Source organism: Triturus cristatus, chromosome 6 (genome assembly GCF_964204655.1).
Source record: "Triturus cristatus chromosome 6, aTriCri1.1, whole genome shotgun sequence".
NCBI lineage: Eukaryota > Metazoa > Chordata > Amphibia > Caudata > Salamandridae > Triturus > Triturus cristatus.
This window is the reverse complement of record NC_140589.1, coordinates 1,585,958,174-1,585,970,373: the sequence shown is the minus strand read 5'-3', so window position 1 is coordinate 1,585,970,373 and position 12,200 is coordinate 1,585,958,174.

Sequence of the window (12,200 nt, the reverse complement as noted above, 5' to 3'; positions counted from 1 at the left end):
ATTTTTGGTACTTCAATACAGACCCCTCAGGTGTTGTGGAAGTTGGGAAATGCTATTTCAGATCAAAACACAGGGATCCAAAACAAAATTCTAAGACAAGCCCAAGGATAATCAATAATTTCCTATGAGCAAGACTGTTAATTCACTGTGGCAGGTAACAACAGATGACATTGAATTCAAATGTATATTTCTATTGGCCTATGAAGAACCCCTGTGTCCATGTAAAGGCTCAGGATATCATATAATAACAGAGGCACCCATCGTATTAGAGGCAATTCTTGATTCATTCCTCACAGACATTTGTGATTCAGGAGTTTTGAAAAATGAATGGGAGCACACCAAATAGTCGGACTGGAATTATTCCTATATGCAAGAGTGCCTTGCATGTTTGGGAGGAGTATGCTATAGACAAATCAATTGAAGTGATCCGAAGTAATGGACCAGATCCAAGGTTAGGCCCAAGATCAGTAAATCATAGACCAATAACTCAGTTACCCCTCATTTTCAAGGGTAGACAACTGCCCACATACATACCAAGACCTCACATGTATAAAGAGAATTTAAAGAGGAAATTACCCTTGCTGTCTGAGGGAGCAGGAAAATGGATAAAAACACACTGCAGAAGGGAATATATCTTTGGGCAAAATTGTTCATTTTGCAAGGGAACTTAGAGTGAAAAAGAATGATGAGTAAGCACAGGGATGGTTCACTCCACAGAGGCAGATAGGGCCCAACAGATCCAAAGGGCTCCCCAACAATAAGTGATACAAGGACCCACTCAGGTCCTTTAGGTTCAGTGCACCGCATAGCAGGGGCAAATGCTACAGACTATGCCCCAGGTTGTCAGAAATGCTACAGGAGGACCAACACAGGTCCAGATGGGAGGAGTAACTATACTTTTCTGCACAACCACAAATGTCCAGAGGGGTGGCAATTAACAGCTATACATAATGAGAGAGCTAACAGACAACCATTAAATGTCCAATACTATCGGTACCCTACAGATCAGATGAGGAACCCACTATGACGGTTGCCATAGTAGTATTTTAATCGATACTGGACCACAACCACTTTCTCACAAGTCAATGGACACTCAACAGTTTTCTTGGGCTGTAAGGAGGGTTCTCTTTACTGAATCAAGGAGCATGACAATAGGGTGCACGCAAATAGAAGTATCATTGTTACATTCTCCAGAGTCAACGGTCAATCTTCTCAGAAGAGACCTGATGAGTAAGCTAAATATTACCATTTCTTAGTGGAAGATGGGTCGGTGGTATGTTACACACCTGGTTTTACACCAGGTAGGATGTTGTCACTCACAGTTCATGAGGACTTGGGGCAACAGGTTAGAGCATTTCCAAGAGATACAGAGACCTTTTAGGTTGCATATATGTTTTGATAGTGCATACACCAGCCCTACAAAAGAAGGAAGTGCAGATAGCAAAAGATCTGTTGTTGAAACCTGATAGACAAGTGGATCTCATAGAAGAACATGACATGGTGTTAGAGATAATGGTCCTTGAAATAAAGCCACGTTATGCATTATTGATAGCATTTGACAGGAGACAAGCAATGTGCGCATCAGTAGGATTTACGGATCCAGAGGTCAATTTGAGACACATGACAGATGAGGAAATGTTTGATGATAACACATCAATTGACACTGTGGTATTTCAAAACGATATTCCTATTAGAGTACACTTGCAAAACAGTACAGTGCAGAAAACACCCAATTTTTTTTGTAAAGGTAACGGAAAGTCTGTGGACAAAGGGACCACACAATGTGGGTCTGATTAAAGGAGCTAAGCCGGTGACAATAACACTAAAACCCGGGAGGATATTGCCCGAAGTTCGTCAGTATCCCGTATTCAAAGAAGCAGAAGGCATCTTTCCTTCAATACAGGTATTACTTGAGAAGGGAGTTATATATGTCAGAACATCACTGTTAGAAATTGGAATTCTGGTTGGCTAGGGCATGCGCCAAAGCCAGACAGAAACCACCACTCTAGTCTGGACAAGGGAGTTACACACTGAAGATAACCCCTGCTCACCCCCTTGGTAGCTTGGCACGAGCAATTAGGCTTATCCCAGAGACAATGTGTAAAGCGTTTGTGCAACACACACACACACACACACAGCAGCAACATACTAGGCACACTACAAAAGAAACCCCACATAAGGTCATATAAAGATAGCCTTTGTATTATCCAAAACACATTAGATTCATAATCACAAAATATACACTGTGCCAACTGGCACTGGGCAATATTCACAGGGGATTATATACAGGACAGGGCCAATCGAGCCACTGTCAGAACCTTTAGAAAGCACTGGTAGCACATATAAAACACAACCAGTGACTACTGGTAAAATATGGTACTCGGCATTATCACCTGCAACATAAACGCATTATGTCTGCATCAACACATGGTGCATAAATCACATTAGGCATAGAACACATTAGCATAAACACCAGAGGCATAAACACCCTGGGTATAAATCACATTTGGGAACCATCAGCACAAACACATTATGCGTACATTTGGCAGTGCACCACAATAACACTAATTAGGTGCATACATCACCTTAGGGCTTTACGCCCTATCTACACCATAAAGTTGAACCCAGGCCAACTGGCCTTCAGTTGGCTCAAGTGCCCTTTGTCCAAAATGTCAGGGCTTGTACTGGGGCATTCCACTGGCCCTTTTGCTGCCTATGCAGTCCACACAAAGTGCGCAATGCGCTGGGACTTGGGGTGCTGTCACCCCTTTCTTATGCAAACGCAAATGCCCCCGTGTTTCAGCTGCCCGCTCTCTCTTGCGGTGCAGCTGTGGCAGAAAATGAGCACTGGCACCTATGGTGCCTCTGGAGCCCCATTCCGGGACTCCTATCACCAAAATTGCCCCCTCTGTGCAGCTGCCCGCAACTACGGCACAGCTGTGAGGAACAGTAAAAGGTACTGGCACTAAATGTGCCTCGGGTGCACTAAAAGTGCTCTCAGCTCAGCTCTCATCCACCGGGGTTCCTGGTCGCTGCTCTATCACTGCGGCGGCCAGCAACATGGGGCTGGTGCTCTCTGGTCCTTCTTGGGCTGGGGACAGGGCCCTGTCCTCCTCTCGCCGACCCGCGGGGCTCCCACTGGCACACAAGGGCTCTGCTCTTCTTCAGACATGGTCAGACGGGTGGCCGCGTCACTCTACCTCTCCTCTGGCTGGCTGTCAGCTTCTGGGTCTTGGATGCGGGAGGCTCCGCCCCAACCAGGCAGGATGCCTGAATTCCGGGCCGCGGTGGTGCCTGTCGGCGGCTCCTTTCTCCGGGGTGAAGTGTGGGGTAGGCTCCTGCCGAGAAATAAACTCCTCAGCGGGGTGGGCTCCCGCTTTCAGGAGCACACAAAACTGCGGGGTGGGCTCCCACTCCGATTCTCAACTCACAATAGTGTGGGGTGGGCTCCCGCTGATAAGTCTGCACGAACGCAGGGTGGGCTCCTGCCGATAAACGCAAAATGCGGGGTGGACTCCCTTTGTCTCCCAGCAGCTCGGGGGAATCCCTATGCCGGGATTCCCTTTAAATCATTATGCAGAACAGCATTGCAGGCCACCCACGCTCCTAGAAAAGTAAATAGAGTGCCCACAAGGCACGAAGGCCCTCACAGTTCCAGGGCAAAGGCTGGGCCCAGGCAGGCCAGCTCACAGGGCGTTCCAGCATGGAGGCAGTCCCTTGTGGTGGTTCCTCCTGGGGCCCAGCAGCAACAGGTCGCATGGAAGCACAAAAAGCACAACCTCTTCATTGGGTCACAGCCCCAATATTTATACAGCATTTCCTTTTGTCTGTCCTTGGCACAGGGCTTGGGGGACCCAGCCTGAGCTGGTTCTGTTTTTTTTTTGGAGCACTCTGTTTACAGGGCTCCTATTCCCTATTGTCAGGTGGGGCCTCATCATCAGACACACCACAAGGGGCGGACCCAGCATTCACCCATGCAGGCACAGACCTATTCAGGGTCAGGGGACTACTCCTCCCACTACTCCAAATGCAGATTCCCTATTCAGCCTACCGCTGACTCACCCTGCCTTCCCTGGAGCCACACACACCTCATCAGCCCCTGTCACTCCAAAGCAAGCCATGCAATCCACATTAGTTAGGCAGACACATAGCATACAGAAATGGCAACTTCTAGAAGTGGCATTTCTAAAATAGTGATAATAAATCTGTGCACACCCTTTCGCAGCATTTATTATTACTATTCCAACCATGCCAAACTTGACCACGCTGCTCCTCTCATATGAGGAATTACCACTGAAACACTTATCAGGGAATCTCCAATGCATTCCTATGAGAGGGCAGCCTCACAGCAGTGAGAAACCAAAATGGCTGTTTGTCACTACAAGGACAAGTCACACACTTAAGGTACATGTCCTACCTTTCACCTACAATGCACCCTGCCCATAGGGCTTGCTAGGGCCTACCTTAGGGGTGACTGTCATGCAGCAAAAGGGGGGTCACAGATGTGGCACACACTTTAGGTTCCATGTCACAACGGCAGTAACACTGCGCCCACAAACCCTGCAATGGCAGAGGTCTGGGATAGGTTTGAAAGGCTACTTTGGTGGGTGGCGCAATCAGCGCTGCAAGCTCACCAGTAGCATTTAATTTACCAGCCCCGGGTATATGAGATACCACTTTACAAGGGACTGACAGGTAAATTAAATATGCCAAACAGGTGTAGAGCAATCTTTACCATATTTACCACAGAGAGAGCACACACATGTTACACTGGACAGCAGTGCTAAAGTGCCCAGAGTCCTAAAACCACCAAAACCATGTCAGAAAAAAGGCTAGGAGGAAGGCAAAAAGTTCAGGGATGACTCTGCAAAAAGGGCCAAGTCCAACAATCACCTTGTAATCCACAGATTTAGCTGATATAAAAGGTAAGGAGGGAACTTAAAGGATGATTTAAGATTTCCGCCCCCTGAAAAATATAGTAATGCCAGAATTTCCAGTGGCACCAGACCCATCAGTCATACTGTCAAACATTCCTACGGATGCCACCTACTTTTCAGGAATTGATTTAAAAAATCAATTTTTCAGCATTTCATTGAACCCAGAAAGTCAGTATCTAAAGTTTTTACATACAGAAAAACCCAGTATTGCTACAGAAGGCTCCCCCAGGACTATTTTGAGTCCCTGAGAATCTTTAACAGGACAGTGAAAAAGGATTTAGCAAATGTAAAATGCAAAAGCACTCTTTTACAATATACGGACAACATTTAGGTGTGCATCCTCACTGAACACATTGGAAGGGAGGATAATATTGGTCTGCTTCATGATTGCAGAAAAAAAATACAAGTAGACAAAGACAAATAAAAATATGCGCAGGCAGAAGTTCATTATTTGGGATGCATTACAAATCATTAGCCAGATGGCACTACCTTTCTATTGTTCAGCACAGGAGTCTGAATTAGTGACAATCATTGATGCATTGCAGCCAACTGAGGGACTAGAGGTCAATATTTATTCAGATTCACCATAAGTCACCATCACTGTACATTCTAGAGTTCACAGATGGGAAAGGCCGGGATTTCTTAAATCTGATCCTTCCCCCGTAATGCATAAAGATTTATAGGCACCATTAATAAAAGCTTTAACACTTCCATCTGAAGTAGCAGTGATAAATTGTGCAGCGCACACCAATCGGCAATACCTTATATTTAGAGTTAATGCCCTGGCAGATTGGGCAGCCAAAGAACCAGCTAAAATGTCTCCAAATTATCATCAGTGTGATGAACACACATTAGGTATGATTACAAGTAGGCAACTAAATGCTACAGAATTACCTCCCCCATATACAGAGACAGCAAAATTACATTTGCGTAAATCGAAAGAACAAGCATTACCTCTTGAAAGAGAACTGTGGGAACAGTGTGGATGCATTTAGTCAACTACCAATTTTATTTACAGGCAAGACAGTACAGGCAACCAAGTAATGCCGTAAGCCCTGCTGTACATGGCTCTATAGCAAATAACCTCCCAGCACATCCTGCAAAAGAGAATCTTCTTGCTACATTACAGACAGATAGGTTTATTCCAGAACTATCTGTTCAATGTGTTAACAGTATAGCCCCAGGCCAACCTTAAAGGTGAACACCTCAACAATACCACACCCAACAGGTCCATTTAAACATCTACACTTAGATTTTTATCAACATGATAGAGAAATGCACCAATTGCAGATATCTTATAGTAGTTGCTTGTTCATTCGCACGATGGATTGAGGCAGGCTCCGGTGTACATAATGATGCTAAAGCAGCAACCAATTTTCTGATAAGAGAGGTTATACTGAAGAGGGGCATTGCAGAGGCGATCGGTTCAATGATGGGCCCCAATTTGTCAATGCAATATTTCAACACATTTGCAAAGCCCTAGGAATAAAACAAATTGTTATCTGCTTATCACCCCCAAAGTAATGGAATAGTGGAGCACCTGAATGGCCCCCTCATAATTAAAATTAGCAAACTATGTGCTACTCTGCAAAAGAAATGGCTGTAATGCCTACCATTAGCCTTGTATGCCGTCAGAAATCAACCATGAAGTGATCACCATTTAACACCACATCAAATAGTGACAGGACATCCCATGCCAACCCATCTAACATTAGCACAGCAAAAGACAGATTCCCATAAGCCAGATGAGGTTTTAGAGGATTAAATGAGTTGTCATTTATCTGAGTTAATGAAGTCTGTCAAGTTCTTCACCAAACTGGTATTGCGAAAGGAGAAGGCCACCTCAGCTGAGCAGACCAGTCCGATACCTGTTGGCCAACAAGTGTATGAGCGGAATTTTATCTGAAAATGGAAGAATACCAAGTTTAACAACCCCTTCTCAGTGACAATGAGTACCCCCACTGAGATTAAATGGGATGGCAGGAAACCATGGATCCATATGAATGACTTGCGACTGGATCCTGCCTTGCCTCAGACACTTCCACAGACGGAAAGGGATCAAGAGGGGGAAAGCGTGACAAAAGAGTAACAATGTCTCCCCTTAAAGCCCTAGTGGAGTATTTTGTTAACTCTATTAACGTAGAACTATGTATTGCTGTTTTTTTTTTCTTTTTCTGTCTTCTTATGCTGGTGGCTATATTTAATGGTATTTTACTATCTAAAAGCATTTTGTGCTTGCAGAGAGCAGTACATGAACAGAAAAATATATTCCATAGTATTCATGTTGGCTTATTAGACAATATGTGGTATCACCATATGACAGAGATATGTACACAGAATTCTAATATGGCTTGCTTTGTTTGCTCCTTGATCCCACATGCCACTGACTCACATAGGTTACACTCATCAAAAGAGGTACCTCCAGCTATTACCATGTGTCTGTTACATCTTTTCCTTTGTAGAATATGAGCGAAGATGCAACTATTGCAGGTCAAACAGGGAACATTCCTAGTAAACACTACACCATATGAGAAAGAGTTAGCAGATGTGATGAACATCCTAACAGACCACAAATAGGTAGTATTGAAGTTAGATGCAAAGGCCAAGACAGGAATTATGAAATACAAGGATAAAACTGGGAGCACTAAAATATTGCAGCCAGAATGTTTAGGGATAACCTGTACCACGCTTCCCTGCAAGAATTAGTCCGCCACACCCTGGCCCCACGATTGTCAGGAAAGGCCATTTTAACTGAGTAAATGGATCAGTATATGCTTATGGTCACTGGCATAATGCCACATAATTTGGATGCAGGGTCCTATATCAATGGAAGGGGAAGGAGACTGACAATAACACACAACAAAAGTGTCAGAAGTGTGGGATGAGAATATATCTAGAATACCGTAGGTAGAAACACCTACTACTCTTCGAGCAAGTAGAAAACCCATTTTTTCTCTTTGTGTTTCAAGGCAAATGAAACAGTCCCAGTGGAATAGAGCATCAATTGCAATGTCACAAGATATAATGCTGACATGAAATGGAGCAGCTCTAGCCTAATGGATTTTTACTGGAACTGTGGTGAGTGGCTGTATACTTGACTTCCTTCAGGATGGCAAGGACTCTGCTCTTTGGTGACAGTACACATCCCTTCCCTGGTGATTCCATGAGTTGACATCTCTGAATTGCATGACCATTCCATGAGCCGTCCAACAACTTTGCTTCATCATCATCAGAGGAAGAGAGCTTAAGAGTATTAACCCCTTCCATGCTGGACGGATTCCCCTGCTGTGCTGATCTTTTCCTGCGCGGGCGTGGTCATGACGGAACGGTTCCGTCATGAGCACAGCTCAACCGTGGCTCATGACGGAACCGTTCCGTCATGAGCACCGAAGGGGTTAAAGTACCACAGCCTGGGAAGATGCCTCCAAACAGCACAGGCTGTTCAATGATGCACAACTCTTCTTCTGAAACATTATTCCATTTTGTCCAAGCAAAAGCAGCTGACCATTGGCTCCGTGATTACCCACTGGGAGTTGATGAAAGACATCAACACCACGTAGGATGGAATCAACCTGATCAAGGACAGATAGATGCAGCATAGATATGTGTTAGAATTAATGACTGCTATGGAAGTAGGGGTATCCACCAAAATGCAAATTGACCATTGCACATATACTCCAGCCAATGATGCCAATAACAGAACACTAACGGAGGCCATACAAACTCTGCATACCTTGCAAAAAAAGATGGTGGATGTGGGAGGTGCACCTGATGAGTAGTTTTCAGGGTGGTTCACTTGGATACCATCCTGGATGTAAGGACTATTTAAGGTATTGTTGCCTGTTCTTTTAATTATGCACTTGATGTTCTGTGTACTCCAGATAGTGATATGATGTTGTAAAATGTTAGTTTGAAGTTGGGAGGGATGTTCTCTACTATGTTGGTCAATAAAATGCAGGACGTTGCGGAGAATGCAAACAAAATAATGATTCCAAGCAAAAGAGAAGGTGAGAAAATATTTGAAAAGTCAACTAAAGTAGGTAATGTTATAAAGGATGTAGAAATGAAGAAGACCCACTCATGTCAATGCAAGCATCAGCAGAAAGATGTGTACAGATGTACATGGTTAAGGAGAAATACAGGCCTAAGCTAGTAGAATAGAAAGCACTAAAGGAGTCAGGAAGGAAGAAGAAACAAGCTTCAGTGGAATGAAGAAACATAGTTAGACATAGCAGAAATAGAAAATCTCAGGTCCTCAGTGCAAATATACGTCTCTGAGAAAATATGTTGCCAATCAGCACTAAGGCAAAGGAAGTGGGAGGTTAGACCTTTCAGAATATTTGTCAAGTAGGGAGTATAGCATTGCTAGGCTTCAAGGAGATAAGCCAGGAACACCAGTAATAAAGTGATGGTGTGGAAGTGTAACAAATAAAACGTGCACGAGTTGCATTCCATAAACATGCGATTAGCTGTTTTCGCAGAAAGTATTACTTTTTGATATAATGTGCTTAAGCAAATGCCTGATTAAATATGCAAATGTATGACACATTTGCAATTACAGATGTTTAAAACCACCTGTCCACCACATTGTAATTTGGAGCTCAGATTCCAGATCCACGGGGCTCACTACATTTCTGCGCGCCTTTATATAAACTATGTACTATATGTCCAACAGAAGTCGTGTCGTCTTTTTCTTTCATCCAGCAACACTAGGAACTGTCCTCTAGTTACCAAATCGTTTCCCATCTTTGTGTACCATTGAATGATGTTTAAGATGTAGCTGCCTGCCTTGTGTTACACCTTTCTGACATTTTTAGCTTACTTTCACTTCACTACATATTCTTGAGTTAGCCCAGGAAAACAATTTGCTACTCTCACATAACACATGGCCTGCCAACCTTCTTCAGTACACAAGTATTTGCAACACAAGTTCAAAATTTAGAAGCCTACATTTATTTCACTCCCATGAACACTATCGAATTGGATACAGTTTAAAATCCGGATTAAGTCATTGATTTACCACCACATTCCCTGACAATAAAGGTCAAATACTCCCTCAGCTACTCAAAATTAAGTCCATTGCATTGCCCAGACTGAGCAATATAACTATGCCTATGTCTTCCTTATATAAAAAAATGCCTGGAAGTTTTGTTTGCACACTTCTTCATTTTGTATTTCCATTAATACAGTACTTCATAGTCCTTACAAAGTGTCAAAACACATCCTTCCATCCTCTAGTTTGGCTTATGCCTTTCTATGATATGCCACACATAACAATTTCAACGTATGAGTATTGTAACAGTTGATATCAATCCGCATCAGTAAATCGACCGATGATTGGGAGGGTCTCTAATGTGTGCAGAGATACATCCAGTCACCCACCTTGAAGTGCACCTAATAGCAGAAAGTTCAGAGGGATCCCTTCCTTGTATCACTGTTAAATCAGTTGGTACCTATGACATGTTTAGCATTGCTATTACCGCACAGGCACAGTACTCTGAAATTGTGTGAGGTCATTCAATACCAACTCTATGAATTAAATTAGTAAGCACTGTCTTGGGTCAAACACATAGCTCGTGCGTTGCACATTTTCTCCAGCATATATATGCCTCATTTGCAAAGAAATGTGTTAATATTATCTTAATGTTTTAAGATTTCGCACTTGTTGAGTTTCCAAAACCCCATTGTACTCCAGGAAACCCCTATCAGACAAAGGTTTCCAGAAGTACTACTGGAACAGATTTGTAATTTTTAAAACGACCTGGCCGAGCTAGATGTGCATGTATATTTGCACATTATATCATGCTTTTGCATTGCGCAATCTGAATTGTATGTTATGTTTTTATTTGCCCGCCAATATTGGGGGTTCTCTTTTCTGATTCCCACTTTGGAAACAGACTTATTTCAGGTCTTACATTGAAAAAAACTCCTATTTGACGTTGGGAATTAGTCAGGAGAAGTTTTAGAATATAAATAAATTCCCAAGTTTGTAGGTTTTGCCAACATTTCCAGGTATCACCTCTCTTGGCCACCCACTTCCTGCCTCTAGTATTAGATGTACCATATTAAGCTATACGAGGGTAATATCATGAGTATATTCAGTGACACTCTTTCCAAAATACTATAATTCCTGAAGTATGTGCTCTGGAAGTGTATGCTGAACATCCGTGTACAAATGGGTTTGTGAATAGGACCTAGTTTAACTGAGTGTAAGTTCAACCTACATAAACAAATATTTAGAAGGCATGGCCATGCTGTTTCTGGGCAATGCATTTAGTATATAAAATGCAAACCATGTATACATGTAGGTTAACGAAAGTTACTTTTCTCGTTTGTAGCATTGTTTCTTGGGTGAATGGGCTGATTTGGGAAATAATAAAAATTATGGATGTTATTTAAGTAAACAATATCTGACTCACTGAACTTTGAGAAATAGCCCACTGCAAATATTTCTTACACAAAATGTTTTAGGGAATCAGAAATCTGCTTTCGATTTCTTTATTTTTTGAAAAAATGTTCTTAAAGAAAATTATTTTCCCAAAACATATCTATCTAGGGTCGCGCAAACAAAACCAACGAGCCATGAATTGTTGAAGAGAAAGCGAGAAAGCTCATGCATTCCAGACAACTGGTCCATTTTGCGTTAGGCAATCCAGGACACCATTACACAATACATGACCTTTTTCATAAATAGGTTTTCAGCAACATCTCCAGATCAATCACGCCCTGCCTGTCATGTTGAAATGAATGCAATGCGAATGTCACAATCATTCAAGTTTAACAAAATGAAAAAGTCTGAAAACCAAGATATGAAAGATTTTTTTTCTCCGTTTTAGAGACAAAGAAACGTGACTCCGTAGTTTGGTCCCTTTCTCTGTCTGTGACAATTACAGCAGCTTCTCCATCACCCCGACTGTCACAAGTAATATATAGCACAAACAGGAAATAGAGACTCATTCCGATACCATCTCAGCACATGAAATGGCATTCCATTCTTTATATGAGGATTGCAATCTTGTTTAGTGTGAAAGCGTTTGATGGGCTTTCCTGCTCTGTACAGTTACAAAGCGATAGTCCCACCATGAAGACAGAATCTCAGTATGGAAGGTACTTCATTGTTTCACCTTCAGTGTTTGGTGACATTCAATTTCCATTTTAAAAAGATTGGGGGAGGGCATGTGCTGCAAATGTGCAAATGCAAACAAATTATTTCACTCACTAGTACTGTTTGACTCCTAAAAAACTCAGGGTCTCATTTCTGAG